We start from the raw sequence: 13,922 nt of genomic DNA, 5'->3' as shown, positions 1-13,922 counted from the left end.
CCCAGATATTGAGTTTCAAGCCCTGACAACACAGATAGACATGAAAAGGGAACCTTCATGGGTGTCATGCTGGCATCTTTCCTGTTTTTTGGTCTAATCTTCTATCTAGAGAAAATAAATAAATAAAATTGTTCCATCAGGAATATTGGAATCATGCACAAATAAGCTGCAATAGAATAAATACTTCCTAAGGTTGAGAGTCTTCACTTTTCTCTCTTTTTTAATTTATTTTTTAATTTTATTTATAAAAAGGAAACACTGACAAAACCTTAGGATAAAAGGGGTACAACTCCACACAGTTCCCATGCAAAGTCATTGTGAGATGCAGAAGTCTGCCTTCTGGAATTACTTCCCCTCTGTACATAGGCATTGGCAGGTTGATCCATACTCCCAGCCTGCCTCTTTCTATCCCTAGTGGGTTGGTGTTCTGTGGAATCCATGCTCCAGGACACATTGTTGAACTTGTTTATTTTCATTATATTTCATAGTCTGTGGCTATACTAGTTTTTTTTTTTTCCCTCTGAGCCTGAAATCTGATATGCAGGTGGATCCAAGTTATTGTCTGGGGAGATGATGTCATGGCTGGAAAAAAGGATCATAAAGCTGGATCAGGACAGAGAATAGCTCGGAAGTATGAAAAAGGTGTTGGGGAGTCCGGCGGTAGCGCAGCAGGTTAAGCACAGGTAAAGTGCAAGGATCCGAATAAGGATCCCGGTTCGAGCCCCTGGCTCCCCACCTGCAGGGGAGTCGCGTCACAATTGGTGAAGCAGGTCTGCAGGTGTCTTTCTCTCCCCCTCTCTGTATTCCCCTCCTCTCTCCATTTCTCTCTGTCCTATCCAACAACAACGACATCAATCATAACTACAACAGTAAAACAACAAAGGCAACAAAAGGGAATAAATAAAAAAGATTTTTAAAAAGGTGTTTTAGTATTGTTGACTATAAACCCCATCAATTTGACGTGATGTAGGGCCCTCAGTCAGCTTAGGAGCCTATGTGACATCTGCATGCCTGTAGATCTGAGCTCACATTCTGTGGTCATGAGTAGGAAGGTTCCAAGCTAGCTTAATATCAGGACCCATCTTCCTCAGGTGGTAAATATAGTATGTTGTCCAGCCTCCCTTCAGAGGATGAAACATTCTCTACCATTGTTCATCCAAGTTGAGGGCAAGGTCCTGTGGGGGCCCACAAAGGGGTCTATTTTGTTGTTCCTGACAGAGATGACTGGTATCAGAAGTTCTCACCATAGAAATCAGGCAAGAGAAAGGAATCAAAGGAATACAGATGGGAAGGGAAGAAGTCAAGCTCTCAGTATTTGCAGTTGATAGGATAGTATACATAGAAAAACATAAAAAGGAGTCTGGTGGTGGTGCACCTGGTTGAGAACACATGCTACAGTGTGCAAAAATCCAGGTTCAAGCCCCGGTCCCCACCTGCAAGCGGAGAGCTTCACAAGTGGAGAGCTTAACAAGTGGCTTAGCAGAGCTGCAGGTGTCTTTCTGTCTCTCCTTTTCTTTTTCTTTTTAAATTGGGGAATTAATGTTTTACATTCAACAGTAAGTACAATAGTTTGTACATACATAACATTCCCCAGTTTCCCATTTAACAATACAACCCCCACTAGGTCCTCTGAATTGTTCTTGGACCTATATTCTCCCCAGCCACCCACCCCAGAGTCTTTTACTTTGGTGCGATATGCCAATTCCATTTCAGGTTCTCCTTGTGTTTTCTTTTCCGATCTTGTTTTTCAACTTTGGCCTGAGAGTGAGATCATCCCATATTCATCCTTCTGCTTCTGACTTATTTCAGTCAACATGATATTTTTCAAGGTCCATCTGAGATCGGCTGAAAATGTTGAAGTCTCCATTTTTTACAGCTGAGTAGTATTCCACTGTGTATATATAACACAACTTGCTCAGCCACTCATCTGTTGTTGGACACATGGGTTGCTTTCAGATATTGGCTATTACAAATTGTGCTGCCAAGGACATATATGTACACAGATCTTTTTGGATGGATATTTTGGGTTCCTTAGGATATATCGCCAGGAGAGGAATTGCAGGATCATAGGGTAGGTCCATTTCTAGCCTTTGGAGAGTTCTCCAGACTGTTCTCCACAGAGGTTGGACCAATTGACATTCTCACCAGCAGTGTAGTAGGGTTCCTTTGACACCACACCCTCTCCAGCATATGCTGCTGCTACCTTTTCTGATGTATGACATTCTCACAGGAATGAAGTAGTATCTCATTGTTGTCTTTATTTGCATTTCTCTGGCAATCAGAGACTTGGAGCATTTTTTCATGTGTTTCTCAGCCTTTTGGATCTCTTCTGTGGTGAATATTCTGTCCAAGTCCTTCCCCCATGTTTGGATGGGTTTATTTGTTGTATTTTGAGTTTGGCAAGCTCTTTATATATGTTGGTTATTAAACTCTTGTCTGATGTATGGCATGTAAAGATCTCCCATTCTGTGAGGGGTCTCTTGGTTTGGGTGGTAGTTTCTTTTGCTGTGCAAAAGCTTTTTATTTGATGTAGTCACATAGGTTTATGCTTGCCTTAGTCTTCTTTGTAAGTGGATTTGTTTCATTGAAGGTGTCTTAAAATTTATGCGTAACAGAATTCTAAGTATCTGAAGAGACTCGGTTTCCCCGTTTAATAGTCTGAGCCCCATTGTCAGAGATTAGATGTCCATAGATGTGGGGGCTCACTTCTGAGCTCTCAATTCTATTCCACTGGTCAGTGTGTCTATTCATGTTCCACTACCGAGCAGTTTTTATGACAACAGCCCTATAATACAATTTGAGATCTGCGAGTGTGATGCCTCTGGTTCTGTTCTTTTTTCTCAAGATTGTTTTGGCAATTCTAGGTCTTTTATGGTTCCAGATAAACATTTGTAGCATTTGTTCTATTCTAAAAAATGTGCTTGGGATCTTGATGGGGATAGCATTAAATTTGTAGATGGCTCTGGGTAGTATATTCACTTTGATGATGTTAATTCTACCAACCCATGAACATGGAATATCTTTCCACTTCTTTATGTCTTTTTCAGTTTCCTTGAGTAGTGACTCATAATTTTCAGTGTACAAGTCTTTCACTTCTTTGGTTAGGTTTACTCCTAGATATTTTATTGTTTTTGTTGCTATAGTAAAAGGAATTGAATTCTGGATTTCAATCTTCTTAGTGTTTGCATAGAGGAATGCCACTGACTGTTGTTAAAATTCGGAGGCTCTTGCTGGCTGGGCTAGCTTCACGGGCGGGTAACAGAGACGTGGAGACAACAGCTGGGCAGGGAAGCTGTATTTCTTTATTCAGGAACAACGATTCATAAACTAAGACAAACTAATCACCAAACAGAACTCTGCTGTCTCTTTGCGGCAGCACAAGCACTCTCTTACTCTCGAACTCAGGAACCCAGGAACTCTGTCACTCTCGAACTCAGGAACCCTCTCTCCCTTACTCTCGAACTCAGGAACTCAGCAACTCTGGCACTCTGGAACTCTGGTACTTGAGAGCCCTCTGAAACTCTGGCCCACTGGAACTCTCTCTTACTCTGTAACCCTGAAACTCTCGAACTCAGGAACTCTCGGACTCAGGAACCCTCTCTTACTCTCGAACTCTGAAACTCTCTCACTCAGGAACTCAGGAACCCTCTCCCGGGGTTCCTTGGGGCGGGGCCAAGCAGGCCCACGAAATTAATTGGACTGATCCAATTCTCTTGGCGGGGGGAGGGCTAGGACAAACCAATGTAAAGCATACGACAACTGACTTTTGAATGTTAAGTTTATAGCATGACACCTTACTCTATTGCCTGATGATTTCCAAAAGCTTCTTGCTGGATTCCTTAGGTTTTTCCATGTAAACCATCTGGTCCATGACTTTTAATTTTGGGGAGGTTTTTGATAACTGTTTCAGTTTTATTGGCTGTGAAGGGCCTGTTCATGTTATCCACATCCTATTTACTTAGTTTTGGAAGTTGGTAGGTGTCTTGGAAATCGACCATTTCTTCCAGGTTCTCTAGCTTGGTGGCATATAGTTGTTCATAGAAGCCTCGCATGATATGTTGAATTTCTGTGGTGTCTGTTGTGATATCTCCTCTTTCATTAATATCCAATTTATTTGTGTCTTCTCCCCTTTTTGTTTTGTGAGTCTAGCTAAAGGTTTGTCGATTTTGTTTACTCTTTCAAAGGTGGCCGTCAGCTGCATGTCTGTGCCCTGGCGGGACTGGCCTGCTGGAGCTGGTCCCGCTGCAGGATCTTGTGCAGCGACTCTGTGGCTGCCTCACGTGCTTCTGTGCCACCAGTCTGGGCCAGGTCTCAGCATCAGAGAGGTTTGGTCATCGTTTTCTAAGGCTCCGGAACTGTGCTCACAGAAATAAAATGATTATTAGCTTTCACGACTTCCCCAAACACTTTTTTTGTGGATAGAGATAGAAACGCAAAGGGAGTGTCCTAGAGGCGGCGCAGTGATGGGGCTTTGGACTCTCAAGCATGAGGTCCTGAGTTGGATCCCCAGCAGCACATGTGCCAGAGTGGGTTAGATCTTTCTCCTCCTCCTGTCTTTCTCATTAATAAATAAGCTTTTTTTTTTGTTGCCTCCAGGGTTATCAGTGTGGCTCAGTGCCTGCACTATGAATCCACTGCTCCTGGAGGATTTTTTCCCAGTTTGTGGCCCTTGTTTTCATTATTATTGTTGTCGTCATTAATGTTGTTGTTGGATAGGACAGAGAGGAATGGAGAGAGGAGGGGAAGGCAGATAAAGACAGACACCTGCTGACCTGCCTCACCGCCTGTGATGTGACTCCCCTGCAGGTGGGGAGCCGGAGGCTTGAATCGGGATCCTCCCGCCAGTCCTTGTGCCACCTGCTCTTAACCTGCTGTGCTACCGCCCGCAGCGCAACAAATACAATATTAAAAATAAAAGGAAGGAAGATCTATGGGGGGGGAGAGCAGGAGAGAGTCACTGCAGCCTTGTCTGGGCTCGTGAAGCTTCTGCTGCAGACGGGGATGGGAGAAGGACAGACTGAGACCCAAGGCCCCAGCAATGTGCCATATCGCTCAGCTTGGCATGCCACTGCCCAGTAAAGGATAATATAGCTGTCAGTCCCCGCATGAGTCTAAAGTTTGCTATTGCCCACAGGAAGGAAGTAAAAAAAAATTGCTTGAATATGTTTTAATTTTTTAAAGTATCTTTACTGGCGTACTAGTGGTTATAGTCAACAGTAAAGTACAATAGTTTGTACATATGCAACATGCTCAGCTGTCCACATAGCAGTTTGACTCCCACTAAGTCCTCCTCTGCCTCATGTTCCAGGACCGGAGCCCTGCCCTCCACCCCAGAGTCATTTCCTTTGTTGCAAGACACCAATGAATTTTAACTATCAATTCAGCCCACTGCGCCCAGATTTTACCATCTCAACATGTCAATTTGAAACTATGAGGCCGATTTTACAACTTTAGTCATTGAAAAAAGTAGCTAGCATAATTGTCAAAGTCTGGCATTTGGTTGACACTTCAGGCAGAAGCATTTGAGCTGATGAGTTTCCAAGAACTCAGCAGCCACTGCAGTTAGTGACTGTTGTGTCAGACGCACAGAGGCATGAACACACTGCTTGTGAAGCGACTCCCCTGCAGGTGGGGAGCTGGGGGCTCGAACCAGGATCCTTATGCCGACCTTGTGCTTTGTGCCACCTGTGCTTAACCCGCTGAGCTACAGCCCGACTCCCCCAACATAATTTTTTATAGAGACTTCACCTATTTACTTTCAGCATCATTTTCTTGCTCTAAACATGTTCTTAGGGATTTTGATGGAGACTGCATAGCATGTATATGCCACTTTTAAAATGGTCATTTAGTTTACAAAATCATTAATAATCCACCAGTAATCAACATTTTTGTTTGCCTTATGTCTTTATTTCACAGCAATTTATAGTTTTTGAAGATTATTTCTTGAAAAATTTTTGTTGCAAATGTATGGGAGTCAGGCAGTAGCACTGCGGGTTAAGTGCATGTGGTGCAAAACAGTTTTCTTTTGCCCTCTTATTTTTTTTTCTGCCACCATGTTCTTTCTTTTTTTTTTTTAATATTTATTTTATTTATTTATTCCCTTTTGTTGCCCTTGTTGTTTTATTGTTGTAGTTATTATTGTTGTTGTCGTTGTTGGATAGGACAGAGAGAAATGGAGAGAGGAGGGGAAGACAGAGAAGGGGAGAGAAAGATAGACACCTGCAGACCTGCTTCACCGCCTGTGTAGCGACTCCCCTGCAGGTGGGGAGCCGGGGGCTCGAACCGGGATCCTTACGCCGGTCCCTGCGCTTTGCGCCACATGCGCTTAACCCACTGTGCCACCGCCCGACCCCCCAATTTATAGTTTTTGAAGATTATTTCTTGAAAATTTTTTGTTGCAAATGTATGGGAGTCAGGCAGTAGCACTGTGCATTAAGTGCATGTGGTGCAAAACAGTTTTCTTTTGCTCTCTTATTTTTTTTCTGCCAACACGTTATTTCTTGAGCTCAGAGTTAGAGCATGAATCCAATACTCAAGAAAGCCATTTTTCTTTCCATTTTATTTGATAGGATAACAAGAAATGGAGAGTGGAACAGAGGTCAAGAAAGAGCCACGTGCAGGCCTGTTCACTGCTTATGAAGTGTCCCTCACACAGGAGGGAAGCAAGCCTCAAACCTCCATTTCTGTCTGTACTATCCAACAATAACAAGATCGATAACAATTGCAACAATAAAAACAACAAAGGCAATAAAAGGGAAAATAAATAAATACAATAACATAATTTTTTTAACAATTACATTTTACTTCCTATTATAGAGGGAAATTGAGAGGGATGTAGATTACTGGATAACAGTTCTTTTCTCTGCCACCAGGGTTATTTCTTGAGCTCAGTGTCAGAACTTTTGCTCAAGAAATGTATTTTTTCTTTCCATTTTATTTGACAGGACATACAGAAATGGAGAGTGGAACAGGGGTAGAGAGAGACATTTCCAGGCTTGTATCACTACTCATGAAGTGTCCCCCTCTCAGGTGGGAAGCAGTTCTCAATCCTAGGTCCTGTGTCATGGTGATATGTACACTTAAGTAGGTGCAACAGTGCCCTGCACCTGATAATTCTTATTTATGTGTTTAACATTCTTGCATGTTTTCCTTTTTTTTTTTTTGGACAGTGACACTACAGAGAGCCTCTAAAAGTATAATATTTCCATGCTTCCATAATAATGTTAATTTTATAAAGAGCCATGTGTGGCTAGAGATGTTTCATTTCTAACAAACTTATAGTCATCATGTGTTTTTGTATCCCACCTTTTTTTTTGTTTGTTTTGTTTTTTTGTTTGTTTGTTTTGTTTTCCCACCTTTTTTTTTAATCACTGTGGCTTCATTATAAATTTGTTACACCTGTGGTCCTGGAGGTGGTGCAGTGATAAAGCTTTGGAGTCTTAAGCATGAGGTCCGGAGTTCAATCCCTGGCAGCACATGTGCCAGAGTGATGTCTGGGTCTTTCTCTCTCCTATCTTTCTCATAAATAAGTAAAATATTTTTAAAAAATTATTATATCCAGTGGCCATTTTTTTCTTATTTATATTTTTTAAATTTCTTTACTGAGGAATTAATGTTTTACATTTAACAGTAAATACAATAGTTTTACATGCAGAACATTCCCGTTTTCCATTTAACAATACGACCCCAACTATGTCATTTTTTAAAATAATTTATTTCTTTATTGGGGAATTAATGTTTTACATTCAACAGTAAATACAATAGTTTTACATGCATAACATTCCCCAGTTTCCCATTTAACAATACAACCCCCACTATGTCATTCATCATCCTTCATGGACCTGTATTTTCACCACCCACCCACCCATCCCAGAGTCTTTTACTTTTGTGCGATATGCCAATTCCATTTCAGGTTCTACTTGTCTTATTTTTATTTTTGTGTTTTATATCAGTGAAGAGAATTTAATAGTTATTGAAGTAGAGATATCTCTATCTGTGTGTATCAGTTGAAATTATTATTCATGTATGATAAATTAAATTAATGTTTATTTTCTTTTAATGAGAATAACTGCAGGTACTAAGAAAACACACCAGACATTGAGCTCTAAGTCCCCAGGGGCTATAGGTTCAATTCTAGTTACCCTCTACTTCACTCTCCCTATCAAATTCTCTTTACCTATATAAACTTTACATTATAAATAAGGAAGACAATATCCACAACTACTCAGCACTTGTGAAGAGTGCCTCACCTCTGTGCATGTGAGAACTAGGATATTGAATCTTGGTCCTTTTATATGGCAGTTTGAGCACCCTATGAGTTTTACTCCCACACAGCCACTAAGGTGTTTTTCATTTACTAATTAAAAATCTATAGAGGGGGAATAGTGAGAATAGGGTTATCTCTCTGTTCTCAGGGCCTCGTGAAAGAGAGTCCAATGTTCTAATGAATTTACCACCTTCTAGAGCATGATTAAGAGGTATTTGGTTTTCAAGTCACCAAAGACATGTTTGCAGATGAGATGATCATTCACAGCCTTCCTAAAGTAGAAACTGAATGACTAATCTGCTGTCACTCGCATTTTCTCACATGATCACATTGCACATATTTTAGGGATCACTGACCTATGAAAATGTAACTGTGATATTCACTCAAGTGGAGTGGGCACTATTAAATTGTTCAGAGAAGAAACTCTACAGAGATGTGATGTGTGAAAATTTGAGGAACTTTTTTTCAATAGGTAACTCTAATCATCTTAATTTTTCAACTAGAAGACAAATCACTTTTTGTTCACCAGTGTAGAAATGGCTATACTGTTCAGTGAGCAAGGTTTTATTGTGACTCATGAGGGATCAAGAATTCAATCTATTTGTATAATTTCTAATACTTTTATATTTTGTAATTTTAGAAAAGATACAAGAACATTCCACCAAGGGCAGTATATCTTGCATGGCAGTAAACAAAGGTGAGACTTACATTTACAATAAAGCGTGATGTACCACCTAAGAAGCTACTGTGTTTTCAAAAGTGTTGTCTCTGTAATTTACTGAGATCAGGTGCCTGCATGGTTTCCCTGTATAAGGAGACTCATGGGTTCTTAATGGTGTGCTCTCTACTGACTTAGCAATTGCATATGGCCCCTTTTATTACAGTTCATTCAGAAAATGAAATTTATAGTCACTGCCACAAATAGATCAGTTTTTTAAATAAGAAAACCAAAAATACTTCATGACTAGGTTATAGAACAGTTGGACAAGTGACTCCAATGTGATGTACATGACTGAAGTTCCCATCTGAGTCACTGAGGACCATAAGGGTGTTCGACATTATCTGTCTTTTTTTTTTTTCCTCCAGGGTTATTGCTGGGCTGGGTGCCTGCACCATGAATCCACCGCTCCTGGAGGCCATTTTTCCCCCTTTTTGTTGCCCTAGTTGTTGCAGCCTCGTTGCAGTTATTATTGCCATTGTTGACGTTGCTTTTTTGTTGGATAGGACAGAGAGAAATGGAGAGAGGAGGGGAAGACAGAGAGAGAGGGGAGAGAAAGATGGACACCTGCAGACCTGCTTTACCGCCCGTGAAGCGACTCCCCTGCAGGTGGGGAGCCGGGGGCTCAAACCGGACATTATCTGTCTTTTCTCCACTTTATAGGAAAATCTTTCTGACATGTAAAAAGTAAATGGAAATTTTTAAAAGGGAGCAAAGTTGATAAGTATTTATAAAATAGTACACTTGGAAGCAATAAGAATATCTTCAATTTATGACTATCAATATCTATATATATATTTTAAATATTTTTATTTACTTTCTCTTTTGATTTCTTTGTTTTTCATGGTTGTTGTAGTTATTATTGTTATTGATGTAGTCATTGTTAGATAGGACAGAGAGAAATGGAGAGAGGAGGGGAAGACAGAGGGGGAGAGAAAGATACCTGCAGACCTGCTTCACTACCTGTGAAGCAATCCCCCTGCAGGTGGGGTTCCGGGGGCTTGAACCGGGATCCTTGCAAATATCTATATTTTTATGATACTTAGAGGTAACCCTTCTAGAAAAGATCAATATTTTCAGTGAAAAATATTTCAACTTAAAGCTAAAAGTTGTTACTAACAAATAGAAGTTCAATTAATGCATGCAAAATACCTGTAATGATATCATTATATTTGGCATAATATCTTTATATGAAAGTATTTAGATATTATGAGTTTTTATTTTTATTTATTACTTATGTATTGGATAGAGACACCCAGAAATCAATAGGAATGGGGAAGTAGAGAGGGGAGAGACAAAGACTCCTGCATTCCTACTTCACCACTTGCAAAGCTTTCCGCCTGCAGGTGAGGATGGGCGCTTGAACCCTCTTCTTTGCTTGTTGTAGCATGTGCGCTCAGGCAGATACACCACTGCCCAGCCCTTTTTACCATTTTTTAACTTTCCTTTTAACTTGAAATGTTTTTAAAAATACTTAATTATCCCTTTTGTTGTCCTTGTTTTTTATTGTTGTTGTAGTTATTATTGTTGTTGTTATTGATGTTGTCATTGTTTGGACAGAGACAAATGGAAAAAGGAGGAAGACAGAGAGGGGGAGAGAAAGATAGACACCTACTGATCTGTTTTACTGCCTGTGAAGCAACTCCCCTGCAGGTGGGGAGCCTGGGGCTCATACCAGCATCCTTACAGTTTGCACCACCTGTGCTTAACCCACATAACTATCCACTGTCTCCTTGAACCCTAAGAGACCCTAAGCTCCTGGCTCCCACCTGCACGGTGGGTTTCTTCAAAGCAGTTAAGCAGGTTTGTGGGTGTCTATCTTTCCTCCTGTTTGTCTTCCCCTCCTCTCCATTTCTCTCTGTCCCATCCAACATTGACAACATCAATAACAACAATGATAATAACTACAACAATAAAAAGGCCAACAAAAAGTGAATAAATAAATATTTTTAAAAATTAAAAAAGGAATGTAGCCAGGTCTGGAGTTGGGTCACTGAGTGAAATGTCTGCCTTGCTCCGGGTGCAGCCAGCCCTGGCCCTGTCATGAGGTCAAACAATTCAAGAGCCCCCATTTCTTTGGTTCTTGGGACAATCAGCAAAGAACTGAAGAGTGAAACACAGGAGTTTGAAGCAAAGAAATTTTCAATTAGCAAGCAGACATACACTCAGGGGGGTTTCTGTAGAGTGACTCTCGAGTTACAAAGTATTTTATGGTTTTTAATCAATATATAGAGAGGGAAACAGTCTGCATCTCTGGTTGAGGTGGAAATGACGTGCCTGATTGACAAGCTGGGTGACAGACACCCTGTATGTGCTCAGTGCCTGTAATTACAATTCTTACAGAGAAGCTCTAGGGGGCGGTGTGGAGCAAAAACCACAGTGGTTATTTCTACGTTCCTTAAAAAAAATTTATTATCTTTATTTCTTTATTGGATAGAGACAGCCAGAGATCAAGAGGGAAGGGGAAGGCAGAGAGGGAGACACGTGCAGCCCTACTTCACAACTCCTAAAGGCAGCTCCCCAAGGATAAGCGGCATCTTCTCATCCAGGCCCCAGGGCTGAGCCCCATCTAGCAGTTCCTGGAATGTCTGGAGGAGCAGGCTGTGCCCAGAAGCTGTCCAGGCTGGCTTAGCCAAGACCTTCTCGAAGTCTCTTCCATGTAGCTCTGTTAGCCTAGGCCCCTGACCTGGGAGGGAGGCTGGGGAACCTTGGGCGGCTCCTGCCACCCTCCAATCCTATGGACTCATGGCAGGGGCCATGAGTCCATAGGATTAATTCCCAACTTTTGGCTAAATATGTTCTGGTTCCTGGGTCCATACAACCAGAAGGAAAAAGACTAGGAAAGTTGTCAAGGGAGAGCATGGGATACAGAGTTCTGGGGGTGAAAATTGTGTGGAGTTGTTTTTCCAATGTTTTTTTCAGTGTTTCTTTTTTTATAAATAAAAATTTTAAAAGTTTCAGGGGGAGCTGCTCTCTAGAAAATTGGAGCTTGCCTGATCCCAGGACTCATGTGTTGACTTTCTCATGGTTTTATGTTTCTGAGAGGTTGAGAGAGGAGGGATTCCACTACACTGCTCCACCCCAAGTGGAACTTTCCCTCCCTGTGGTGCTCCTGTGGGGTGCTCAGACCTGAAATCTCATATACAGTACAGCAAATGCTCTCTCATGTGGGCCAGCTCTGTGTCCAGTGTTCGTATTTATTTATATTTAGTAGCACAGTGTTTTGTTTCTTTAAAGACATATTTATTCAGTGTCATGATCAGATTTTTATATTATCAATCAACAGCATGGGTGGAAAAAATCTACATTAAAACCCTTTGTTGGAATGCTTTACACTTCCCACAAAACAGAAACTAAAACAACCTGTTACACAATTAGTCACAAATACAGTCCTCCAAAGATTTCCCCCATACACAAGAGTGTTGTCTAACACAAGTCTTCTTTGTAGCAGCTGGGCCCTGCCACCACTGTGCTTGGCTGAGTTCACAAATCTCTTGTGACCTGTCGCTTCCCTGTCACTTCTCTGGCTCTGCTCTCCTGCTAAGCTTTGATTCCTGGATATTAAAATCTTCTGCTGCTGCCACAGCTATTGCTGCTCTGGAGCTCCATGTACACCATGGTCTTGTGGTTTGGCAAAATACTGGCCACCACCATCATATGGGCCAAAGCTTTGGCCTCCAAAGTTTCCTCCTTTCATAGGCCCAAAATTTGAGGATTGGTTATTGTAATTGACAAAATGTAGCCTCTGCCACCTCCAAAATTACTTCCATCTTTGCCAAATCCAGTGTATCCATCCCCACTGCCACCACCTCGGCCACCACCTCTGCTGCCACCAAAGCCACCTCGACCACTAAAGTCTCCTCTTGCGCCAAAGTTGTCATTGCCACCAAAGCCACTAGCAGTTTCCAGAACCACTTTGTCTTCATTGTCTGGATGAGGCTCTAGCCATGTCTTGCTGTGATAAGGCTTTCCTTGCTACACAGTTGTGGCCACTCTCTGTATGGTATTTCTGAATAACAGTCTTGTTGACAGACTCATGGTCAACAAAGGTTACAAAAGCAAAGCCCCCCATTGCCACTCTCCCCGTCAGTCGTGATTTCAATAACTTCAATTTTCCCATAGTGTTCAAAACAATTACTTAGATGGTGATTCTTTTTGCCATCCACAAAAATCTTTTTCACACTTAATTGGGTGCCAGGTCATTGATAAATCTTCTCTGGAGACGGCTGTCTTTGGTTCCACAACTCTCCCATCCACCCTGTGTGGCCTCATATTCATGGCAGCACCCACCTCCTCCACGGTGGCATATGCGACAAAACTAAAACCCCTGGAGTGCTTGGTGTTTGAGTCTCATAACCACACAGTCTGTGAGAGTTCCCCACTCCTCAGAATGTCTTCTCAGACTCTTACCAGTTGTTTCAAAGCTCAATCCTCCAATGAAGAGCTTCCACAGCTGTTCTGGCTCCTTGGGAGACTCAGATTTCTACATGGTGGCAACTGAAGGAGACAAGCTCAGGAAGCTCACTCGGCGAAGGCCACGGGCAAAAAGCAGTGATCTAGCTGACGTCTGTAGCTCAGAGTTTATAGGAGCACATCCCTTTGGATGCCAGATTTCCTTTCTCCGGGAATGCAGATGTCAGCAATCTCAGGATGTCAAAATTTAGACAACATCCTCCCTGCCCAAACCCACATTACAGATAGAGGGCCTTGCTTACCTAGGGCTTCCAGTGCAGAGCATCTCACAGCCTCTTCTCAGAGCCTGTTAGAGATGGGAGTCCTGGAGAAGTGCTTCTGTGCCGGGATAGCCTGAGGGTACTTCTTCCCGAGCTAGTGCTCTCTGGGTTGGAGAGAACTCAACTGGAGCCGATCTAGGCTGCTGCGTGGGAGAGGGATCAGGAACTCGTGCCGCACTAACTTCGCAGGAGATACACTCTGGAA

General features: G+C 42.0%; 1 pseudogene; it reads right to left on the bottom strand.

Moving 5' to 3' along the window:
- The window catches only part of LOC103128301 (heterogeneous nuclear ribonucleoprotein A1-like), a 77,758-nt pseudogene extending 64,285 nt beyond the window's left edge, over positions 1–13,473 (bottom strand).
- Positions 13,474–13,922: the final 449 nt, after the last annotated feature.

The sequence above is a fragment of the Erinaceus europaeus genome, chromosome 13 (genome assembly GCF_950295315.1).
Source record: "Erinaceus europaeus chromosome 13, mEriEur2.1, whole genome shotgun sequence".
NCBI classification, from domain to species: Eukaryota; Metazoa; Chordata; class Mammalia; order Eulipotyphla; family Erinaceidae; genus Erinaceus; species Erinaceus europaeus.
The sequence above is the reverse complement of the archived record's forward strand: the minus strand, read 5'-3'. Positions and strand labels throughout refer to the sequence as shown.